Source organism: Salvia splendens, chromosome 7, assembly GCF_004379255.2.
Source record: "Salvia splendens isolate huo1 chromosome 7, SspV2, whole genome shotgun sequence".
Classification (NCBI taxonomy): Eukaryota; Viridiplantae; Streptophyta; class Magnoliopsida; order Lamiales; family Lamiaceae; genus Salvia; species Salvia splendens.
Genome location: NC_056038.1, coordinates 3073815 through 3080691, shown reverse-complemented (window position 1 = coordinate 3080691; position 6877 = coordinate 3073815). Strand labels below are relative to the sequence as shown.

Sequence of the window (6877 nt, the reverse complement as noted above, 5' to 3'; positions counted from 1 at the left end):
GAAAATGGTCAAATCATAATTTGAACTTTTTTGTCAATTATCACGAAATCTTAAATCTGAGAAAAAATATGGAGTATGATGTAACATACGAAAAAAATACTATGTGGACATTATATTTGGGTACTTAGCCGAGTGAATTCTGTTAAATAAAAATAGTTGCTATACTTTAAAACTATACAACACAAAATAACAACCACCCTCTTTGGTCATATGTGACTATGCAAATTTTAGAAAAATGCGAAAAAAATTAATTAAATAAAAAATGTTAATGAAATATAAATTTTATAATAAAATATAAGTATAACAGTTTAGTAATGTGCTAAATAGAAAAATGTATAAAAAAAGTTACTATTGAAATAAAAAAATAAGACAATATATCACAAATGGAGAGATCAGTATTACGTTTGTATTTACTCCATATAAAATGTGAGAATAGAGCATATACGTAGTTTATTGAAAATATAATTTGATCGTAACAATATTATCTTTTCTTACATTATTTTGGAAACTAAAGTATAGCAGAGAGTTTGAGTGAGCGGCTCGTTTAATTATAATATAGTATGACGTTTTCTTGGTAATAGTCACGTATCTACTGCACCTGTGTTTGCTCGGTAAAAGTGGTCATTTATTTATTTATAAAATACTCCATCCGTCTCCATCCGTCTCATAGTAGATGACATACTTAGGAATTAATACGAGATTTTAGGTGAAGTTGTTTTGTGTGTTAGGTGGAGAGAGAAGATAGTAAATTTATATTAATGTGAGAGGGACTTTTTTCTAAAAAATGAAACGTGACATCTTTTGTGGGATGCGTGTCATCTATTATGAGACGGATGGAGTACTTTTTATCACTTGATAATTTTGCTATTTAGCACGATAACTTGTGTACGAGTTATCGAGCATTTTTTGTGCTGGCAAGTGCTCCGTAAACTCTTTTATCGAGCATTTTTGCCTATTTAGAGTGTCGATGAATTTGAAAGTTTAAATTGTGCAAGTTGCTAGTTCTCGTTGAAGTCAGTCACATAACTCACATTATTTTCTCTTTTTAAGTGCAACTAGTTTGATAAGTTTATACATAACCCCACTTTAAAAAAAAGGACAATATAGCACAAGATATTATATCTACCAAAAAGAATAAAATGGTCAAATGTTGAAGGCATGCACCGTTGTTAATTAATCCAAGCTGTAAAATATGTTACTCTCTCCATCCCATATTAGGAGTCATATTTGGTGTGAGCACAAGTTTTAAAAAATGTAAAGAATAGTGAGTTGAAAAGGTTAATGTAATATGTGACCCACTTTTTTATATTACTTTTATAATAAAATATGAGTGAAGTAAGTTAGTGTAATTTGAAACTTACTTATCATTTATGGTAAAAGTGAAATGTAATTTTTAATATAGACTATATTTAGGCTGCTATAGGAAATGTTAGTGTAACAGCTGAACAATAAATTAAATTAAATTTGAATGGGACGTAATGCTTGTTTTAATATGGTATCGTTCCAGCTGCAAAATACCCAACATATATTTATATATATAGGTGGAATATGGTGAAGAATAGTTATAAAATTTAATAAGTACTTTCGTATATAGATTTAATAAGCTGTGGGACTATTTGGAGCTAATTAATATTGGGTATTGATGAGCTATGAAGTGTATATATGGAATCCATATCCAAATATTATTCATTTTTTAAAGTTCAATTGGTTGAAATTGCATACTCGAATCTCACTATGATATATAGCCATGAGATTTTTGGATTTTGATTTTGAATAATGATTTACATAAAATTTGGATAAATTTGAACTTTTTAAGAACGTCAGTTTTGCTTGTATTTGGATGAGATTTCAATGTTGGATTTTTTGTTACTAAGGTGTGATATCGGGTTGGTGAGACTTGGGTAGGGTTGTTTTTAGGGTTCTTTGTAGGTGTTTGTGCTTTCTAAGTGATATGTAATGGACAAATTTTTATAGGTTATAAATTGGAATAAAATTTGTACAAGTACCAAAAATTGGCAATGAATTTCTAAAATTTAAAAAAAATTGTGATAAATTCGAATTGTCCATATAGATTCTATTATTATTCCTGTAATTAAGTTCTTAAGTTTAGTAAAATTTTAAGAAATTGTGATAAATTCTCTCAATTCTAACTATCTATATTGAAAACAAAAACTTTGGAACTCCGCAAGTTGATGGCTGACGCAAACAAATGCGAATGGTTGTGAATTTTAATGGAAACTAAAGTCAGACTTTGGCACTAATTATGATTTTATTTGGGAGGCTCTAATCATCCACAGCTGTTAAAACGTGTATAATATAATACATATTGTTTTTATTTAATTGACACTTTGAATTTGGGAGTCTCTTGCTATTCATTTATTTCTCATGTGGACCATAATCCACGATTTGTTTGTACAGCAAAATCCAAAATTGAACTTGATTTCAACTTAAGTAGTTCAGGAAATTTCAAAGTATAGTAACATAAATTTTGAAATAATTCGGATGTAAAATTAAATAAACTTGAATATGGAATCAATACTCAAAATATACATGATTTATTACTTTTAATTTTATAGGATCTCTGAAATCATAGTCATGTCAGTTGAATATGATTCAAGCAAGTTTACTCAAATTGTAAAAATCACAAAAAATTAGAATATCCTATCTTAGGAAAAACTAAATTAATACTAATAAATATATGTATGGCTAATCTTCCATGGTAAAGAATTATAGTAATTGATAAAATCTTAAAACCAAATAAAACGTTGAATACTAGAATGTGAACAGCCAAATAATGAAGGCAGCTTTTCAACTAAAAAAACTTAATGACATTCCTAATTAAGTACTTAGGCCCAAACCACTTATTTCTTTATACGAGCATATTACTATTATTTAATTAAACTTTTATTGACTAAAAATATTACAAAATCAAAAGGTCCATTCCAATCTATAGCCCATCCTCCTGAATAATTAAAATGAAATAAAGGATATGAAAAAAAGACAAAATTAACCTTAAAAGCCCAAAACATGAGATAGTACGGCTGATCAATTAAGCTAGGCCCAGTGAAGTTAACCTGTTGGGCTCGATTAGCGTACTGGTCAGAATGATTGATCCTGAATTTAGGCCCGGCCCAAGTATTCCCCCGTCCCACGATAAGAGTCATGTTTTGCCATTTCGGTTGGTCCCATAATAAGAGTCCTATTTCATTTTTAACATAAATGGTAAGTAGGTCGGACATTCCACCAGCTTATTTAACTCACATTTTGCTATAAAACTAAAATATACTCCCTCTGTCCCATTAGAAATGAAACGTTTTCCTTTTTGGTCTGTCCCATTAAAAATGAAACGTTTCTAAAAATAAAAACAATACTATCTCTACTTTTTCTTCTCTCTTACTTTACTCTCTCTTCATTAACTCACAAAACAACACTACATAAAATCCTGTGCCGAAAAGCAAATGTTGCATATTTAATGGGACGGAGGGAGTATATAAGTGAAACCCATATTCTACTAACTATTCAATCCACTTTTCTTTACATTTCTTAAAATCCGTAATATAACTAAATAAGACTACTATTTCGAGACGGATGGAGTATATGGTAAAAATGGTACTACTATATACCATGAATAGTTTATATTATATATATATATATATATTAAATATATTTATATATTATATACATATTATAATAATAGTATACTGGAATTAAGGTATATTGTATCGAATTTCAGCATGTCGTAGAATTCCAATATATTGAAAATTCAATAAGGTATCGTTACTTAAATTAGTCATACCATAAATTCAGTGTTTCGAATTTCGATATATCAATAGTTTCGATAATATTAAGGTGTAAGGTATATTGTATCGACCCACCTCTACACATCATTAACGTGCGTAGGATTATATGAATCATCGACATGCACTAAATTACCCGTTAATGTGGTTCTTGGCTACTATATATATAAGCTATATATATAACCAACCTATATTTTCACATCTCCTCACCTCAAGTGTGTGTAGAGAGAACCAAGCCATGAGTTCCATTTCCAAAGCCCACGCCGTGTGCGTGCCCTTCCCGGCGCAGGGCCACGTCAGCCCCATGCTCAAGTTAGCAAAGCTCCTCCACCACAACGGCTTCTTCATCACCTTCGTCAACACCGACTACAACCACCGCCGCCTCATCAACTCCCGCGGCCCCGCCGCCGTCGCCGGCCTTCCGGACTTCCGATTCGCGACCATCCCCGACGGGATGCCTCCGTCCGACGCCGACTCCACTCAGGACTTTCCCTCACTCTGCCTCTCCACCTCCACCACTTGCTTGGAGCCCCTCTGCGACCTCATCCAGAGCCTCACGCCTCCGGCGACGGGACGCCGCCGATGAGCTGCATCGTCTCCGACTGCGTGATGAGCTTCGGGCTGCCCGGGGTGCTGCTTTGGACCGCTAGCGCGTGCGGTCTCTTGGCGTATACGCACTATAAAGACTTCGTTGAGAGAGGATATAATCCTCTTCACGGTAATTTCATGGTTTTTTTGACAATTTGTTACATTTTCTTATTCAAATGAAATCTTTATTTAATAGTATTAAGATGGAACATAAATATATTTATCCGTTGTTGATTTTAATTCAATTTAATGATATCAATAGGCAACTAATATGATATCTGTTTTAATGTACATGAAATTTTTCTAGAGCGTACAAGGAGTTGAAAATGTAAAAATTAATGACAATAAATAAAATGAGATCAATAGCTTATTAGGTGTAGTAGTACCATATTCAAGTTTTATAAAGAAAGTAAATGAAATAAGTTATTAGAATATATAATAATTTATTTACTATTTATTTAAAGTGAAATCAAATTTTTATTTGTGGACAGATTGCAATAGAAAAAAGGGGACTTGTTCTGTTTCCACCAAGGTTTTATAATTTGCACGGGACCGGATGGTTTGACCGGTTCGATAGCGAATCAGTGCGTTGTCTAATCCAGTCAAACATAAAAACCACGGCAATATTGAACTGTTATATATCGAAGAAAATCAGTATTTTTGAAGCAGCCGACGATCTAAAATTGATTTTTTTTTTACAATTTATACCTGCAGATATGACGCAAGTGACGAACGGTTATCTAGAAACAAGAATCGATTGGATTCCCGGTATGAACAACATTAGACTTCGCGACATTCCAACTTTCATCAGAACCACAAACCCCCAATACACGATGCTCCAATTCACTATCCAAGAAACCGCCGCCATCCCAAGAGCCAAAGCCTTCATCCTCAACACCTTCGACTCCTTAGAGCCCGACGCCCTCTCCTCCAAGTTTCCCAAAGTCTACACCGTCCCCGTCGGCCCTCTGCAGCTCATGACGAACAACCACGTCGATGACACCAGGCTCGAACCACCCTTCGCCTCCAACCTCGGGAAAGAGGAGACCGGATGCATCGCGTGGCTCGACATCATGGCGCCCGAGTCCGTAGTCTACGTGAACTTCGGCAGCATCACAGTCGTTACTGCAAATCAAATGACTGAGTTCGCATGGGGGCTAGCCAATAGCAAGAAGCCCTACCTGTGGATCATTCGCCCGGATATCGTATCCGGTGAGGCCGCCATGCTGCCTCCTGAGTTCCTGACGGAGACCAAGGACAATGTATAATATTACTGCCTGATTTTAATTTGCTGATATTACTAGCGGATTAAAATTGCTACTAACAAATATTTTTTTGTAGTGCATGATGGTGAGCTGGTGCCCGCAGGAGGAGGTGCTGAGGCACCCTGCGATCGGGGGGTTTCTGACGCACGATGGGTGGAATTCGACTCTGGAGAGCTTTGTGGGCGGGGTGCCTATGATATTCTGGCCGTTTTTTGCGAGCAGCAGACGAATTGTCGGTACGGGTGCGTGGAGTGGGGGATTGGGATGGAGATAGATAATGATGTGAGGAGAGATGAGGTGGAGTTGTTGGTGAGGGAGATGATGGATGGGGAGAAGGGGAAGGGGATGAAGAGGAATGCTAAGGAATGGAAGAGGAAAGCAGAGGAGGCTGCTGCCATATCAGGCTCTTCGTTTGTGAATTTGCAGATATTGATCAAGGAAGACCTCTTACATTAATACATTTGAGGTTTGGGTTTGAGCTGGAATAAAAATTTATTGATCGGACATATTGTCATGTGGTGTATATGTGACAATTGAATTTTTAGATTGAGTCGTTGAATATTACTACATGTGTTGTGAAGGGGAATGTGTTTGATACTAAGAAGACATCTTGTTTTTGTACACCGGGCTGTTCGGTTTGCAAGATTATATCTTGGGATTAAATATGTACATTGTTTGGTTCAAGGGATTGAATATCACAACTCAATCGTCTTAGATAGATAAATCATGTGATAATTAGTTATAGCCACCACCTCCAACTAAAATAATCTCACGACTCAATTTAGACTAAATTACACTAAAATAAGAAGTTTCACTATTGTCAAGATGCTTATAATTTTGTCTCTTGTTTGATATGCATTCTTGAGTTTGTTCTTCACATTCCATCACTTAATACCTATTGGTTTCGTTAGTTAATGATTTCATTTTTGGATTTTTCAAGTTTCTTTCGAAGAAATGTGATTCTTATACACATACTATTTCATGTTAGTTTGTTTTAAATTAGCACTAATAACAAAACTCTTTTACAACAATATCTTGTATCCATTTTTGACATATATTTCATTCATCCATAGTCAAACATTGTTATTTTCATGGTCTGTCCATAAAAATTAGTATCCTTCAATTTTTGATAAACTTTCTTTCTATTACAGTAGACTATATTCTCCACTAATAACATTTCAACTATTTTTTTCCCTCTTAATCTCTTTCTATTTCATCAATTTTACA

General features: G+C 34.5%; 1 pseudogene; it reads left to right on the top strand.

Annotated features, from left to right (window-relative positions):
- Positions 1-4035: 4035 nt before the first annotated feature.
- On the top strand, positions 4036-6106 carry LOC121741678 (annotated as a pseudogene).
- Positions 6107-6877: the final 771 nt, after the last annotated feature.